This window comes from Salmo salar, chromosome ssa15 (assembly GCF_905237065.1).
Source record: "Salmo salar chromosome ssa15, Ssal_v3.1, whole genome shotgun sequence".
Lineage (NCBI taxonomy): Eukaryota > Metazoa > Chordata > Actinopteri > Salmoniformes > Salmonidae > Salmo > Salmo salar.
The window spans coordinates 97,040,992-97,059,781 of record NC_059456.1 but is presented as its reverse complement, the minus strand read 5'-3'; the positions used below and the strand labels follow the sequence as shown (position 1 = coordinate 97,059,781).

At 44.0% G+C, this 18,790-nt stretch overlaps 1 non-coding gene across 1 annotated transcript; it reads right to left on the bottom strand.

Moving 5' to 3' along the window:
* Positions 1 to 14,557: 14,557 nt before the first annotated feature.
* trnaa-agc (transfer RNA alanine (anticodon AGC)) lies at positions 14,558 to 14,633 on the bottom strand. Its single transcript has one exon. It is a non-coding gene; the product is annotated as a tRNA-Ala (tRNA).
* Between the last annotated feature and the right edge of the window lie 4,157 nt (positions 14,634 to 18,790).

Genomic DNA, 18,790 nt, shown 5'->3' with positions numbered 1-18,790 from the left:
GTGTTGTGGTTTTGGAGATGTTTTTTAATTTATTTCACCTTTATTTAACCAGGTAGGCTAGTTGAGAACCTGGCCAAGATAAAGCATAGCAATTTGACACATACAACACAGAGTTACACATGGAATAAACAAAACATACAGTCAATAATACAGTAGAACAAAAGAAAACAAAAAGTCTATATACAGTGAGTGCAAATTAGGTAAGTTAAGGAAATAAATAGGCCATGGTGGCGAGGTAATTACAATATAGCAATTAAACACTGGAATGGTAGATGTGCAGAAGATGAATGTGCAAGTAGAGAAACTGGGGTGCAAAGGAGCAAGATAAATAAAGAAATAAATACAGTATGGAGATGAGGTAGGTAGATAGCCCATCTGTAAACAGCCCATCTATGTACAGGTGCAGTAATCTGTGAGCTGCTCTGACAGCTGGTGCTTAAAGCTAGTGAGGGAGATATGAGTCTCCAGCTTCAGAGATTTTTGCAGTTCGTTCCAGTCATTGGCAGTAGAGAACTGGAAGGAAAGACGACCAAAGGAGGTGTTGGCTTTGGGGGTGACCAGTGAGATATACCTGCTGGAGCGTGTGCTACGGGTGGGTGCTGCTATGGTGACCAGTGAGCTGAAATAAGGCTGGGCTTTACCTAGCAGAGACTTGTAGATAACCTGTAGCCAGTGGGTTTGGTGACGAGTATGAAGCGAGGGCCAACCAACGAGAGCGTACAGGTCGCAATGGGGCTTTGGTGACAAAACGGATGGCACTGTGATAGACTGCATCCAGTTTGTTGAGTAGAGTGGTGGAGGCTATTTTATAGATGACATCACCGAAGTCGAGGATCGGTAGGATGGTCAGTTTTACGAGGGTACGTTTGGCAGCATGAGTGAAGGATGCTTTGTTGCGATATAGGAAGCCGATTCTAGATTTAATTTTGGATTGGAGATGCTTAATGTATGGGCCTATGTTAGGCAGAAAGCGTCATGAAGTCTTGTGATTGTTATTTTTCATTTACGGGCAATGAGAGGTAGTCAGAGCAGAGAAGTGCAGAGAAGAGAAGAGCAAGTCAGTATAACTGGGCCTTCTACTGTCAGCCTCTAGCCCTGCCTCCCCTTCAATCCTGTTACCATGGAGATTTGTTCTGCTAGCCCTATAAAAGATTAGTCCTCCAGGAGAAAGAATGGACTTGATTATTTAGACAGCAATTTAATGGGATTGTCAGAGCAGGCAACGATAAATCAGCTTTTGTGATTAAATGGGATCTCCAGTTAAAGTTATATGTCCGTCTCAAAATCAATACCTATTAAATGTTTCTCCCTTTGTTCCTGTGGTGGAGGAGAGAGAGAGAGAAACAAACCGAAATGATCTCCGCCAGGCGCCGGTGGCGAGAAGCGGCTCACATGTTCTACAGAGAGGGGGAGGGAGGGAGAGCGATAGGGTATATGCAGATAGAAAGATAGAAAGAGAGACCAATCAACCTGCACATGTCCTCTATGCCATTGTTATTGTTCAATGAATAGTTATTTTGACCCTCCGTTATTGTTGTTACTGTTGTCCCGTTGACAGTCTATTATTATTTTAATCATATTAATACTGTAAATGTATCATTTCATCTCCAAAGCACGCTTTGGCAATGATAGAGTGAGAGAGCAAAAACATTTGTGTTTGGGATAAGGAGCACAGTATTGAGGGGGAATAGTAAGAGCATTAAACAAGGCCAAATCCACTCGAAAACAGAATCTATTTCCATGTCATTTGTCTGATATAATTTCCTGCTGCAGTGTAATGGACAGCCACAGCTCTGAGTGACCAAATGCTATGTTTCTTAGACTGAGCAGAGAAATACACAGCAGAGAAATACACCATTAGATTGTTACGAGGTGTCTCTCATTGTGATTTAACACTAGTGGGAAGCAGGGCTTGGAGCTTGCTTGGAGGCTAGAGGCCCAATTCTGTCGGCTAGGCCAAGGCCCATGACCCCATGGAGTGATGGAGTGCTGCCCTGGTCAATTAACCGGAGCCGCTCTCTGGTAGGCCCATACATATTAACCACCAAACATTCTTTAGTCTAACAGGAGAGAGACTGAGGAGGGGAGGGACCTCTGACCTTCTCATCCAATGAGTTTTAAGAAGGAGGCGAGGAGAGAAAATGCAGGGAATCAAGGAAATGCAATTGAGATTCTCCCTGTGAAACCAATACCCATCTGGTAGACTGAACACACACCCATTAATCCTAACCCATCTGGTGGACTGAACACACACCCATTAATCCTAACCCATCTGGTGGACTTAACACACACCCATTAATCCTAACCCATCTGGTAGATTGAGCACACACCCATTAATCCTAACTCATCTGGTAGACTGAGCACACACCCATTAATCCTAACCCATCTGGTAGACTGAACACACACCCATTAATCCTAACCCATCTGGTGGACTTAACACACACCCATTAATCCTAACCCATCTGGTAGATTGAGCACACACCCATTAATCCTAACCCATCTGGTGGACTGAGCACACACCCATTAATCCTAACCCATCTGGTGGAATGAACACACACCCATTAATCCTAACCCATCTGGTAGATTGAGCACACACCCATTAATCCTAACTCATCTGGTAGACTGAGCACACACCCATTAATCCTAACCCATCTGGTAGACTGAACACACACCCATTAATCCTAACTCATCTGGTGGACTGAGCACACACCCATTAATCCTAACCCATCTGGTGGAATGAACACACACCCATTAATCCTAACCCATCTGGTAGACTGAACACACACCCATTAATCCTAACCCATCTGGTGGACTGAACACACACCCATTAATCCTAACCCATCTGGTAGACTGAGCACACACCCATTAATCCTAACCCATCTGGTGGACTGAACACACACCCATTAATCCTAACCCATCTGGTAGACTGAGCACACACCCATTAATCCTAACCCATCTGGTAGACTGAGCACACACCCATTAATCCTAACCCATCTGGTGGACTGAACACACACCCATTAATCCTAACCCATCTGGTAGACTGAGCACACACCCATTAATCCTAACTCATCTGGTGGACTGAACACACACCCATTAATCCTAACCCATCTGGTAGACTGAGCACACACCCATTAATCCTAACTCATCTGGTGGACTGAACACACACCCATTAATCCTAACCCATCTGGTAGACTGAGCACACACCCATTAATCCTAACCCATCTGGTGGACTTAACACACACCCTGTTACGTACGCCTCTAGGAAGAGGGAACACAACACCCTAATACAACTCAACTCCCCGTGGAGTAAAAGAGGTATGGGATTGTAGGTGCGAGTAAGGATGACAAAGGCAGAGAGTGGTACCGTTTACAAGGAATTTATTCCGTCACACGGTACATTTGGGGAAAAGGGGCTGAACGGAACCAATAGTCAAAAACACTGCCTCATGGGGACACACATACCTTAGAAGCAGCGGCTACACAGTACACACTAATCATCTCCTAACAACAACCAACACTGGTTATCACCCATAGCTCTCTTCTGAGCAACAGAACACTCGCTTTTATAGCTGGAGAAGGAGTCTAATTGAAGACAGCTGCATCCTCTGACGAGAGGGCGGGGTCAGCTCCAATTTGCCATGGAGTCGACCAATCAGCTGCTTGGGGGATTCCAGGAAGCCATTTCCTGAAATATATACAAAAACAAAAACCACAACACAGAAACTGGGGAACGCAACACGCCCACCACAAAACATGCAAACATACAGTTTGCAATAACAAAACCTAACGCATCCCCAGTTACTAAACCCATGATAGAGCGTCGGCATCCACATTCGCCGAACCCTTCACATACTTTATCTGTACATTGTATCCTTGTACAATGAGAGCCCACTGCATAAGGCGGCGGTTCTGATTGTACATTTGCTTCAAAAACACCAAAGGATGATGGTCCGTGAAGACCAGTATAGGCAAGGCACTGGAGCCCACATATACTTCAAAGAATTGTAAGGCTAGCAATAAGCCAGCGTCAGTTGTTCAATAGTGGAGTACCTTGACTGACACGAGTTGAACTTACGGGAGAAGAAACTGACGGGCCGATCCACTCCATCTTCATCTTCCTGCAAGAGAACCACACCCACCCCCACTATACTAGCATCTACCTCCAACTTTAAAGGTTTGTCAAAGTTGGGGGCGGTAAGCACTGGGGCACTACAAAGTAGCGCTTTAGTGGACTCAAAAGCATAGTTACAGTCCTGGGACCACTTAAATGGTACCTTGGGACTAAGCAGAGATGTAAGGGGAGCTACTACCGTCGAGAAATTCTTACAGAATGTACGATAGTAACCTACCATCCCCAGGAATCTGCGCAACTGGCAGCGAGTCGTGGGAGCAGGAAAAACAACAATTGCTTCCACTTTGCCCGATACTGGGCGCAAGTCACAGTAGCCTTCCCAAACTCACACATGGCCAAATTGAGTGTTAAAGAAGCATTCTCCAACCGCTGAAACACACTTTAAGGTGGAGAGATGATCAGACCAAGTAGACGAATGAATCACCACATCGTCAAGGTAAGCAGTACAATTTGGCACATCCGCAAACACAATGTTAACTAGGCGCTGAAAAGTAGCAGGTGCATTACACATTCCAAAGGGCATCACAGTGTATTGTACGAAGTTATAATGCATAACGAAAGCCGAGATATCCGAAGCTCGAGAGGTCAGAGGCACCTGCCAATAACCTTTTAGCAAATCTAACTTACGTAAGCAGCAGAGACAATTCTATCAATACAGTCATCTAAGCGAGGTAGAGGAAAATCAGACTTTGTAACGGCATTTACTCGACAATAGTCTATACATAAGCGGGACGTACCGGCTGGCTTAGGAACAAGAATACACGGGGAACTCCAAGAGCTGTTACTGAGTTTTGCCATGTCATTCGGTAATAAATAAGCTATCTCACTTTTTATTACCTCCCTTTTCTTTGCATTAACCCGGTACGGATGCTAACGTATAGGAGCAGCGTTCCCCACATCCACGTAATGTTCCAAGATGGACGTGCGACTTGGAACGTCCTGAAACACATTGAGAAAACCATTTATCAATAGGATAAGATCATTAGTTTGATCGTTATCCAAATGTTCCATTTGAGAGGGTAAGTTTTCAGCATCTCTGAATTACATAAGCGTTCACACTGCTGTAACATATGGCGTAACTCCAATCCATCCTCCTTATCCTCCTCTAGGTCCCAGCCAGGCTTCAATACCACCGCAGCCACACTGGAGACGGCGGGCTGGACCGGTTTACTTGAGGAATTATTGGGAGAATCACGCACATATGCTTTCAGCATGTTAACCTGTTAGGGCTAGGGGGCAGTATTGACACGGCTGGATAAAAAAACATACCCGATTTAATCTGGTTACAACTCCTACCCAGTAACTAGAATATGCATATACTTATTACATATGGATAGAAAACACCCTAAAGTTTCTAAAACTGTTTGAATGGTGTCTGTGAGTATAACAGAACTCAAATGGCAGGTCAAAACCTGAGAGATTCCTTTACAGGAAGTGGCCTGTCTGACCATTTCTTGAACTTCTTTTCCATCTCTATCTTTTACTAAGGATCTCTGCTCTAACGTGACACTTCCTACGTCGTCCATAGGCGCTCAGAGCCCGGGAAAAAACAGAATGTCGTCATCCCAGCCCCAGGCTGAAACACATTATCGCCTTTCTCAAGTGGCCGATCAAGGGACTCTGGGCTTAGGCGCGTGACCCGACCGCCCCCGCCTTTGTGATTTTTTTCCTCTGTTTGCCGAAAAGGAGATTCCCTGTCGGAATATTATCGCTTTTCTACGAGAAAAATGGCGTAAAAATTGATTTTAAACAGCGGTTGACATGCTTCGAAGTACGGTAATGGAATATTTAGAATTTTATTGTCACGAATTGCGCCATGCGCACGACCCTTCTTTACCATTTCGGATAGTGTCTGAACGCATCGAACAAAACGCCGCTATTCGAATATAACGATGGATTATTTTGGACCAAACCAACATTTGTTATTGAAGTAGCAGTCCTGGGAGTGCATTCTGACGAAGACAACAAAAGGTAATCAAACTTTTATAATAGTAAATATGATTATGGTGAGTGCTAAATTTGCCGGGTGTCTAAATAGCTAGCCCGTGATGCCTGGGCTATGTACTTAGAATATTGCAAAATGTGCTTTCACCAAAAAGCTATTTTAAAATCGGACATATCGAGTGCATAGAGGAGGTCTGTATCTATAATTCTTAAAATAATTGTTATGCTTTTTGTGAACGTTTATCATGAGTAATTTAGTAAAATGTTAGCGAATTCCCCGGAAGTTTGCGGGGGGTATGCTAGTTCTGAACGTCACATGCTAATGTAAAAAGCTGGTTTTTGATATAAATATGAACTTGATTGAACAAAACATGCATGTATAAATTACTCACGATTAACGTTCACAAAATACATAACAATTATTTTAAGAATTATAGATACAGAACTCTTTTATGCAATCGCGGTGTCAGATTTTAAAATAGCTTTTCGGCGAAAACACATTTTGCAATATTCTGAGTAGATAGCCCGGCCATCACGGCTAGCTAATTTGACACCCACCAAGTTTGGCCCTCACCACACTCAGATTTACTATAAGAAAAATTGGATTACCTTTGCTGTTCTTCGTCAGAATGCACTCCCAGGACTTCTACTTCAACAAATGTTGTTTTGGTTCCAAATAATCCATAGTTATATTCAAATACCTCCGTTTTGTTTGTACGTTCATGTCAGTATCCGAAGGGTGACGCGCGAGCGCATTTCGTGCCAAAAAAATTTCTAAATATTCCATTACCGTACTTAGAAGCATGTCAAACGCTGTTTAAAATCAATTTTTATGCTATTTTTCTCGTAAAATAGCGATAATATTCCAACCGGGTGACGTTGTATTCATTCAAAGGCTGAAAGAAAAAAATTGAGAATTCACATGAACGCGCATCTCCAGTGTCACTCTTCTCAGCCTGACCACTCACAAAATCTCCTGCTGTTTTTCACCCAGAGACAGGAGAGACGTCATTCCACTTTCTGGCGCCTTCTGAGAGCCAATGGAAGCCTTAGAAAATGTCACGTTACAGCAGAGATGCTGTATTTTTGATAGAGATGCCACAGAAGGAGAACAAATTGTCAGACAGGGCACTTCCTGTATGGAATCTTCTCAGGTTTTGGCCTGCCAAATGAGTTCTGTTATATTCATAGACACCATTCAAACAGTTTTAGAAACTTTAGAGTGTTTTCTATCCAAATCTACTAATTATATGCATATTCCCGTTTCTGGGCAAGAGTAGTAACCAGTTTAACCTCTATGGGCTAGGTGGGACGCTTGCGTCCCACCTACGTAACAGCCACTGGCAGCCTGTGGCGCGATTTTCAAAACGTTAAAAATCCTATTACTTCAATTTCTCAAACATATGACTATTTTACAGCTATTTAAAGACAAGACTCTCGTTAATCTAACCACACTGTCCGATTTCAAAAGGCTTTACAACGAAAGCAAAACATTAGATTATGTCAGCAGAGTACCAAGCCAGAAATAATCAGACACCCATTTTTCAAGCCAGCATATAATGTCACCAAAACCCAGAAGACAGCTAAATGCAGCACTCACCTTTGATGATCTTCATCAGATGACAACCCTAGGACATTATGTTATACAATACATGCATGTTTTGTTCAATCAAGTTCATATTTATATCAAAAACCAGCTTTTTACATTAGCATGTGACGTTCAGAACTAGCATACCCCGCAAACTTCCGGGGAATTCGCTAACATTTTACTAAATTACTCACGATAAACGTTCACAAAAAGCATAACAATTATTTTAAGAATTATAGATACAGACCTCCTCTATGCACTCGATATGTCCGATTTTAAAATAGCTTTTGGTGAAAGCACATTTTGCAATATTCTAAGTACATAGCCCAGGCATCACGGGCTCGCTATTTAGACACCCGGCAAGTTTAGCACTCACCATAATCATATTTACTATTATAAAAGTTTGATTACCTTTTGTTGTCTTCGTCAGAATGCACACCCAGGACTGCTACTTCAATAACAAATGTTGGTTTGGTCCAAAATAATCCATCGTTATATCCGAATAGCGGCGTTTTGTTCGTGCGTTCCAGACACTATCCGAAATAGTAAAGAGGTGTCGCGCGCATGGCGCAATTCGTGACAATAAAATTCTAAATATTCCATTACCGTACTTCGAAGCATGTCAACCGCTGTTTAAAATCAATTTTTACAACATTTTTCTCGTAGAAAAGCGATAATATTCCGACAGGGAATCTCCTTTTCGGCAAACAGAGGAAAAAATCCCAAAGGCGGGGGCGGTCGGGTCACGAGCATAAGCCCAGTGTCCCTTGATCGGCCATTTGAGAAAGGCGATAATGTGTTTCAGCCTGGGGCTGGAATGACGACATTCTGTTTTTTCCCGGGCTCTGAGCGCCTATGGACGACGTGGGAAGTGTCACGTTAGAGCAGAGATCCTTAGTAAATGATAGAGATGGAAAAGAAGTTCAAGAAATGGTCAGACAGGCCACTTCCTGTAAAGGAATCTCTCAGGTTTTGACCTGCCATTTGAGTTCTGTTATACTCACAGACACCATTCAAACAGTTTTAGAAAATTTAGGGTGTTTTCTATCCATATGTAATAAGTATATGCATATTCTAGTTACTGGGTAGGAGTGGTAACCAGATTAAATCGGGTATGTTTTTTATCCAGCCGTGTCAATACTGCCCCCTAGCCCTAACAGGTTAAATCGGGTACGTTTTTTATCCGGCCGTGCAAATACTGCCCCCTAGCCCCAACAGGATAACATGGCACACAGGAAGAACGCCTACGATCTGGGGTCTTTTTCACATAATTGGTGTTACTGAGTTCCTTTTCCACAAGATATGGCCCAGAAAAACGTGCCGACAGGGATGAGCCAGGGATTGGCAATAAAACTAAAACTTGATCCCCTGGTGCAAAAGAACGGCCAACAGCCTTTTTGTCATAATGCAACTTTATGCGTTTTTGAGATGAGGAGAGAGACTTTTGGGCTAACGCACATGCAGCGTGCAGTCTCTCCCGCATCCTACTGACATAATCCAACACATTTTTAGGGGCGCTACTGGGTGTTGGAGATAAGACATGCTCCTTCAAAACTTTTAGCAGACCCCGTGGGGTGTGTCCAAACACAAGGTCTGCAGGGCTGAACCCTAAGGACTCTTGTTTTGTTTCCCTAATAGCAAATAGGACAAAGGGCACCCCCTCATCCCAATCGGTACTGGTATCCATGCAATACTTGCGTAGCATCGCCTTTAGCATCTGATGCCAGCGTTCGAGAGCCCCTTGACTCTCCGGATGATACGGACTGGAGACCTGATGGGAAATACATAGCGTCTTTAACACATTTGAGAACAGTTTTGACATAAAGTTAGTTCCCTGATCAGTTTAGATTAATTTAGGGAGTCCAAACGTAGAGAAGAACTTCACTAGTGCCTTCACCACAGTCTTAGCACTTATAGTACGGAGAGGAATAGCCTCTGGGTATTGAGTAGCACTGCACATTATTGTTAGTAGGAACTGGTTACCTGACCTGGTTTTCAGCAATGGACCTAACAAATCTATTATTACTCTTTCAAACAGTTCCGCCACCACCGGAATCGGGCAGAGCGGCGAACGAGGAATTGTTTGATTCGCTTTACCAGTGAGTTGACATACGTGACATGTTTTCCAAAATTGGACCACGTCAGACTTCAAACCTGGCCATAAAAAAATGTCGAAGGACTCGGTTATAAGTCTTCGTGATCCCTAAATGTCCGGACCACGCCTGGTCATGGGCGATTGACAGCACCTGCTGTCAGAACGGTGTAGGAACAACCACTTGACACACTTCATTCCAGTCACTAACGGTGTCATGAGCTGCCCATTTACGCATCAAAAGTCCTGCTTCCATAAAGTAGGCGGTCGCTCAAGTTTTAGCTTCCTCAATGGAAATTACCTTAGCAAAACACTTGCGAAGACTGGTGTCTCCCTTTTGACATTCAATCACCTTCTCGGGGGTGACAGACAAAAGAATGTCATGTAATTGGGGCGCGATTTCGCTTTCCCCTGCCTTAGTTTCTACCCCCGTAAAAACTGTCGGCATTGCAGAAGGAATACTCTTGGTGCATTGTCTTCTACCGCAACATTCTCAAAAATGGAACTAGTCAAATCCACCACATCTCCTAGCTTGTGAGATTGTGCCCTCGTTAACACATAAGCAGGAAAAACATGGGGAAATGCTTGAACCAATTTCTCATCTGTAGTTTTGATTTCTGGGTTGTCTACTACCTCTAACACAGGAGTGACGTTACCACCAGCGATATCGTTCCCTAGTAGCAATGTGACTCCTTTTACTGGCAGTGTAGACACTACACCAACACGGAAACGTCCTGATACCAAGTCTAACACTAAGTGGACCCAGTGTAATGGTACAGGTACTGTTTTTCTCTCTATCCCCTGTAATATGACATGCGAGCCACAATAGGTTTCAGGAGACCAGGGTAAAGCTCTGCCAGTGGTCCATTTCTACACACACACACACACACACACACACACACACACACACACACACACACACACACACACACACACACACAGTAACCTCTGCCAGTGTTCCATTTCTACACACACACACTGTTACCTCTGCCAGTGGTCCATTTCTACACCACACACACACACACACACACACACACACACACACACACACACACACACACTGTTACCTCTGCCAGTGGTCCATTTCTACACACACACACACACACTTTAACCTCTGCCAGTGTTCCATTTCTACACACACAACACACACACACACACACACACACACACACAGTAACCTCTGCCAGTGTTCCATTTCTACCCCCCCACACACACACACACACACACACACACACACAGTAACCTCTGCCAGTGTTCCATTTCTACACACACACACTGTTACCTCTGCCAGTGGTCCATTTCTAACACACACACACACACACACACACACACACACACACACACACACACACACACTGTTACCTCTGCCAGTGTTCCATTTCTAACACACACACACACACACACACACACACACACACACACACACACACACACACAGTCACCTCTGCCAGTGGTCCATTTCTACAAAAAACACACACACACACACACACACACACACACACACTGTCACCTCTGTCAGTGGTCCATTTCTACACACACACACACACACACACACACACACACACACACACACACACACACACTGTAACCTCTGCCAGTGTTCCATTTCTACACACACACACACACACACACACACACACACACACACACACAGTAACCTCTGCCAGTGTTCCATTTCTACACACACACACACACACACACACACACACACACACACACACACACTGTCACCTCTGCCAGTGGTCCATTTCTACTACACACACACACACACACACACACACACACACTGTAACCTCTGCCAGTGTTCCATTTCTACACACACACACACACACACTGTCACCTCTGCCAGTGTTCCATTTCTACACACACACACACACACACTGTCACCTCTGCCAGTGTTCCATTTCTACACACACACACACACACACACACACACACACACACACACACACTGTCACCTCTGCCAGTGTTCCATTTCTACTACACACAGGCCACATCCTTGATAGCTTAATGGCTCCCAGCTGAGGAGAACATTGAGCTGGGAAAGACAGGCTGTGCGTCCCAAACGGCACCCTAGTCTGTATATTGTGCGCTACTTTTGACCAGGATCCATAGGGTCTGGACAAAACAGTGCACTACATTTACAGGGAATAGGGTGCCATTTGGGACGGAGAGAGAACCGTAGGGAATTACAACATAAAAGTTATTCTCCATATTAATATACTAAACGTCATACACACTGAGTGTAGAAAAGGACACCTGCTCTTTCCATGACATAGATTGTGCCCAACCTTTTTAAACGAATTTAAAACCCAGGGAATGTTGATTGTAGCTGTGGAGTTCTGTGCTGTCTGTACTTGTTACGTGGCAATTACAACCCTTTCTCTCCACTTGGTACAATAGGTCTATGTTGGCTACAGAGGTTCAGGGCCTTTACCTTTCACAGGCTGTAGTGGTGGCAAACAAGGCCAACAGACAGACACAAGTGCCACAACCTTGAGTCATTGTCCGGTGCCTTGAACATTAGAGAATAAACGGACACAATGCATCAATAGGTGCTGCTACACTGCAATGTACACTAGAGTCAATTCAATCTGTCTCTTCACTCTATCTATTCAGCTCTGCTCCATTTTGCCTGTACATAAAGGGACTGGAGACGGAGCGATGGAGAGCGTGAAAGAGAGGGATGGAGAGAAGGTGGTTGTCCTCTGTGTATCACAGGGGGACAAAGAGCACAGCTATGATGATGATGAAGGCCACTCCATACACACACACGCACCCCCCCATACTAACATTCCTGGGTCCATTCAGCCAGTACTTAGCCCACTGAGTCCAGACAGCTCAGTACTGTTTGACCTGCAGAGGAGTGTGCCATCTGCACCTCCAAGGTCATCTTCTGTAGTGACAGCAGAGCACTGAGGGTCAGCCTTGTGTGTGTGTGTGTGTGTGTGTGTGTACTGAGCGACTAACCAAAATGTAGGTTATTTTTTTGTTTTTAAACAATGAACTGACCAACGTCGGTTCAGTTATTTGAATATCATTATTATTATATATTTTTTTTTTTGTTCAATGCACAGTTTCTGTAGAGATAAATCAGATCAACCCTGAACTGTGCGATGCAGTAGAGAGTTGAAAAGGGTTAGGGTTACTATTAGGGTTAGGGTTACCACACACACACATACACTCAGAGTAAGTAAGGGATGGCGACCACAGCTGGACCGCACCCCCCCACCCACCCCTCCCCTGACACACACTCAGCCAAGCTGCTCTGTACTGGCTGACCTTCAGGGCTCTTTGAAGACCATGAGAAGCTTTTACAGCCTGTACTAATGCTTCTGCTCTCTGTAAGTGTGTGTGTGTGTGTGTGTGTGTGATGGCCATGCTCAGCTGTAAGTCTATTTATGGTACTCATAACTGTGATTGGGAACCAGGAGGACATTGATGTGGACCATCGTTACGCCAGTGTAGGCTGACCATGAACCAGCAACCCTGTGCCATTGGTTCTGCCGAGTGCCATGGACATGGGGGCGATAGAGAGAAGAGAGAGAGGGAGAGAGGGTGGAGGGAGAGTGGGGATGAGGGAGAGAGGGGGGAGAGAGAGTGGGGAGAGAGGGGAGAGATGGAGGAGAGAGAGAGGAGACGGGGGGAGAGAGAGAGTAGATATGAGTGAGAGGAGAGAGGGATGAGAGGACAAATTTGGGGGAGCGAGAGGGTAAATATGAGTGAGAGAAGAGAGGGATGAGATGAGAGTGGGGGAGTGTGGAGAGAGAGAGAGGGGGGAGAGAGGACAGAGAGAGAGGGGACAGAGAGAGAGGGGAGAGGAGAGTTGGGGATAGAGGAGAGTGGGGAGAGAGGAGAGATAGTGGGGAGAGAGGGATGAGGGGGGAGGGAGAGGGGATATAGGAGAGAGAGGTAGAGAGGGGAGAGGGGATATAGGAGAGAGAGGGGGAGAGAGAGGAAATAGTTAGCGTCTCTCTCAATTCACTTAAGGGCTTTATTGGCATGGGAAACATGTGTTAACATTGCCAAGCAAGTGAAGTAGATAAACAAAAGTGAAATAAGAAATACAAAACAAATTAGTTGGTCGGGGAGGTAGGGAGGTTGGCCGCGACCATTTAGCAATTCAAAGGTTGCCTGTTTGAGTAGCATTTTAGCTAACACTTCCCCAAACCCTTTTCCTAACCTTGACATAATTATCCTAACCCTGACATAATTCACCTGTCTCGTAGCTCTATGGACAATTCCTTCGACCTCATGGCTCAATTTTTGCTCTGACATGTACTGTCAACTGTGGGACCTTATATAGACAGGTGTGTGCCTGTCCAATCATTTAATTTACCACAGGTGGACTCCAATCAAGTTGTACAAACATCTCAAGGATGATCATTGGAAACAGGATGCACCTGAGCTCAATTTAGATTCTCATAGCAAAGGGTCTGAATACTTATGTAAATCAGATATTTCTGTTATTTTTTACAAAATTGGCACAAAAAAACGAACTGTTTTTGCTTTGTCATTATGGGGTATTGTGTGTATTTAATCCATTTTAGATTAAGGCTGTGATGTAACAAAATGTGGGAAAAGTTAAGGGGTCTGAATACTTTCCGAATGCTCTGTATATATATTATATATACCGTGACCGTTTAGCAATCCAAAGGTTGCGTGTTTGAATCGCGTCGGGGACAACTGTATAATTTTAGCCATTTACATTTTAGTCATTTAGCAGACGCTCTTATCCAGAGTGACTTACAGTAGTGAATGCATACATTTCATACAATTTCATACATTTTTTTTCTGTGCTGGCCCCCCGTGGGAATCGAACCCACAACCCTGGCGTTGCTAACACCATGCTCTACCAACTGAGCTATAGGGAAGGCTAGCCAACACCCCAAACCCTTTTCCTAACCTTAATCTAATTCTCCTAACGTTTTACGTAAACTATCCTAACCTTTGTCGTTAATTCTCCTAGCCACATCCTAATTCTCCTTTGTTGTTACCACAACACAACAAGCAATCTGGTCTCAGAGAAAGACATACAGTGGGGAGAACAAGTATTTGATACACTGCCAATTTTGCAGGTTTTCCTACTGTAACGGCTGTCGTGAGAGAGAGTAGACCAAGGTGCAGCGGAGTTGGTGTTCATCATTGCATTTAATAATAGAAAGAACACTATACAAAACAAAACAAGAAAACCGACAGCCAAACAGTCCTGTCAGGTGCAAACACTAAACAGAAACAATTACCCACAAAACCGAAAGGAAAAACATGCTCCTTATGTGTGACTCCCAATCAGCAACAACGAACTTCAGCTGTGCCTGATTGGGAGCCACACACAGACCAAAAAACAAAGAAATACAAAAACATCGAACGCCCACCCAATGTAACACCCTGGCCTAACCAAAATAAAGAACAAAAACCCCTCTCTATGGCCAGGGCGTTACACCTACTTACAAAGTATGTAGAGGTCTGTCATTTTTATCATAGGTACACTTCAACTGTGAGAGACGGAATCTAAAACAAAAATCCAGAAAATCACATTGTATGATTTTTAAGTAATTAATCCTCTAAGGATCCGCCCCTTTTTTCAATTTTCGCCTAAAATGACATACCCAAGTCTAACTGCCTGTAGCTCAGGCCCTAAAGCAAGGACATGCAATATTCTTAATACCATTTGAAAGGAAATACTTTGAAGTTTGTGGAAATGTGAAAGGAATGTAGGAGAATATAACACATTAGATCTGGTTAAAAAAAAAACTTTTGGGGTATTTTTTTTAAATGCAAGAGAAAGGCCATAATGTATTATTCCAGCCCAGGTGCAATTTGGATTTTGGCCACTAGGTGGCAGCAGTGTATGTGCAAGGTTTTAGACTGATAGGCTAATGCGATTAGCATGAGGTTGTAAGTTACAAGAACATTACCCAGGACATAGATATATCTGACATTGGCAGAAAGCTTAAATGATTTTTAATCTAACTGCACTGTCCGATTTACAGTAGCTATTACAGTGAAAGAGTACCATGCTATTGTTTGAGGAGAGTGCACAGTTTTGAACTTGAAAAGTTATTAATAAACAAATTAGGCACATTTGGCAGTCTTGATGTTCAAAATGTTATATCAAGACTGCCCAAATGTCCCCCCCCCCGGAGCGGGAGCAGACGTTACAGTACCCACCCTCGCCCGACGCGCACCTCCAGCCTTGGACGATGCTGGCGAGGGGGATGACCTCGAGGGCGAGGAACGGGCCGGTCCGGATGGTGAAGGTGGAAATATTGTATGATGTTGGGATCTAGAATGTCGAACACTGCTCCTCTGGACCATACCCATCCCGCATAGGGAACCACCGGCCTGAGCCGGGAAACTTGAAACAAGGGATAGTTTCGGTAATTAGTGGGGAGCTGTAATCTATATATTACCTCGTTGACCCTCCGGAGGACCTTGAATGGCCCCACAAACCACAGGCTCAGCTTCTTACACGGTAGGCGGAGTGGGAGGTTCCTGGTGGAGAGCCAGATGCAATCACCAGGATGGAACACGGAATCCTAACTTTGGTGGTGATCAACCTGCTCCTTCTAGCGGCAGACAGCATGCTGGAGCCTCATGTGGGCATTGTTCCAAGCCTCTTCTGCATGCCTGAACCACTAGTCCACCGCAGGGGCTTCGGTCTGGCTCGGGGTGCACGGAGCCAGGGTTGGCTGATAACCCAGAACACACTGGAAGGGAGTCAGCCCGGTGGAGGAGTGACGCAATGAATTCTGAGCGTACTCCTCCCAGGGAAGGAATCTGCTGGTCCTGGCAGTGACTCCTCAGGAACATCCCCAGCTCCTGGTTCATCTTTTCCACCTGCCCGTTTGACTGAGGTTGGTACACTGAAGTGAGGCTGACTATGACCCCAGCTTCTCCATGAAGGCTTGCCATATAGTGACATGAATTGGGGTCCACGGTCGGAGAGGATGTTGGAACCTGCTGGAACAGTGCCTCAGCGACCTGGAGAGCGGTAGTGAGACCAAAGAGAGGGATAAAATGGCAGGATTTAGAGAATCTGTCCACACCACCAAAATGGTGCAAAAACCAAATCAATGGATAGATAAGACCAGGAACGCTGAGGCACGGGAATGGGAAGGAGTTTCCCTGCTGGAGCATGCCGGGTACATTCGGAACACGAGTTGACGTAGCGAGTAACGTCCTGCGGCAAGGTGGGCCACCAATACATTTCGGAGATAGCTTGAATATTGTGGGTGATACCTGGATGTCCAGCGACGATAACTGTGTGCGCCCAGGTCAGCAGCCGATCCCTTATCCCTGTGGGAATGTACAGTTGAAGTCGGAAGTTTACATGCACTTAGGTTGGAGTTTTTCAACCACTCCACAAATTTCTTGTTAAGAAGGCAGAGCATCGGTTTATTATAGACAGACTTCTCCCCATCTTAGCTACTACTGCATCAATATGTTTTGACCAGGACAGTTTACAATCTAGGGTTACTCCAAGCAGTTTAGACATCTCAACTTGCTCAATTTGCACATTATTTATTAGAAGATTTAGTTGAGGTTTAGGGTTTAGTGAGTGTTTTGTTCCAAATACAATGCTTATAGTTTTAGAAATATTTAGAGCTAACTAATTCCTTGCCACCCACTCTGGAACTAACTGCAGCTCTTTGTTGAGTGTTGCAGTCATTTCAGTCACTGTAGTAGCTGACGTGTACAGTGTTGAGTTATCCACATACATAGGCACTCTGGCTTTACTCAAAGTCAGTGGCATGTCGTTAGTAAAAACATTTAAAAGCAAGGGGCCTAATCAGCTACCCTGGGGAATTCCTGATTCTAACTGGATTATATTTGAGAGGCTTACATTAAAGAACACCCTCTGTGTTCTGTTAGACAAGTAACTCTTTATCCACATTATAGCAGGGGGTGTAAAGCAGGGGGTGTATGATCGATAATGTCAAAAGCTGCACTGAAGTCTAACAAGACAGCCCCCACAATCATTTTTATCATCAATTACTCTCAATCAATCATCAGTCATTTGTGTAAGTGCTGTGCTTGTTGAGTGTCCTTCCCTATAAGCATGCTGAAATTCTGTTGTCAATTTGCTTACTGTGAAATAGCATTGTATCTGGTCAAGCACCATTTCTTCCAGAAGTTTACTAAGGTTTGGTAACAGGCTGATCGCTATTTGAGCCAGTAAAGGGGGCTTTACTATTCTTAGGTAGAGGAATGACTTTTGCTTCTCTCCAAGCCTGGGGGCACACACATTCTAGTAGGCTTAAATTGGAAATATGGCAAATAGGAGTGGCAATATCATACGCTATTATCCTAATTTTTCATCCAAGTTGTCAGACCCAGGTGGCTTGTCATTGTTGATAGACAGCAATCATTTTTTTCACCTCTTCCACACTCACTACGGAATTCAAAAATCCAATGCTTGTTTTTCATAATTTGGTCAGATATACTTGGATGTGTACGGTAGTGTTAGCGTTTGTTGCTGGCATGTCATGCCTAAGTTTGCTAATCTTGCCAATGAAAAAGTCATTAAAGTAGTTGGCAATATCAATTGGTTTTGGGATGAATGAGCCATCTGATTCAATGAATGATGGAGCTGAGGCCGGCTTTTTTTGCCAAAATGTAATTTAAGGTGCTCCAAAGCTTTTTACTATCATTATATTTTTCTTTTGTCTTTGTTTCATATGTGCAGTTTCTTCTTCTTTTTATTCAGTTTAGTCACATGACTTCTCAATTTGTAGACCTAGATATCTTAAGATGAATGCACTAATGTACAGTACCAGTCAAAAGTTTGGACACACCTACACATTCAAGGGTTTTTCTTTATTATTTCTATTTTCTACATTGTAGAATAATGTTGAAGACATCAAAACTATAGAATAACACATGGAATTATGTGGTAACCAAAAAAGTGGTAAATCAAAATGTATTTTATATTTTATATTCTTTAAAGTAGCCACCCTTTGATTGATAACAGTTTTGAACACTCTTGTACGTGCTAAATGACTAAAATGTAAACATGTAACCTAAACTGACT